Source organism: Nannospalax galili, unplaced genomic scaffold (genome assembly GCF_000622305.1).
Source record: "Nannospalax galili isolate Female #2095 unplaced genomic scaffold, S.galili_v1.0 scaffold1255, whole genome shotgun sequence".
Classification (NCBI taxonomy): Eukaryota; Metazoa; Chordata; class Mammalia; order Rodentia; family Spalacidae; genus Nannospalax; species Nannospalax galili.
The window spans coordinates 1,818,311-1,818,537 of NW_008336359.1; positions in this window are offsets into that span (position 1 = coordinate 1,818,311).

Genomic DNA, 227 nt, shown 5'->3' on the forward strand with positions numbered 1-227 from the left:
TTGGGAACAGGTGTCGCACACCTCGGGAACGCCTTAGGTTCCGCCTGCTCCCCGCACTGAGGCTGCAGTGTGAGCTTGCGGGGCAGCAGCCCCGAAAGGGCTCCACGCACGACCCGGCGACGGGGACCGGCTCGGTGCGCTCCTCGGGTGTCGTTACACACTTCCTGTGGGTCTCACCGACCGCAGCGCGTTTCCGGTGCCGGCTGCAGCCGGGGTCCGAGCCCCCG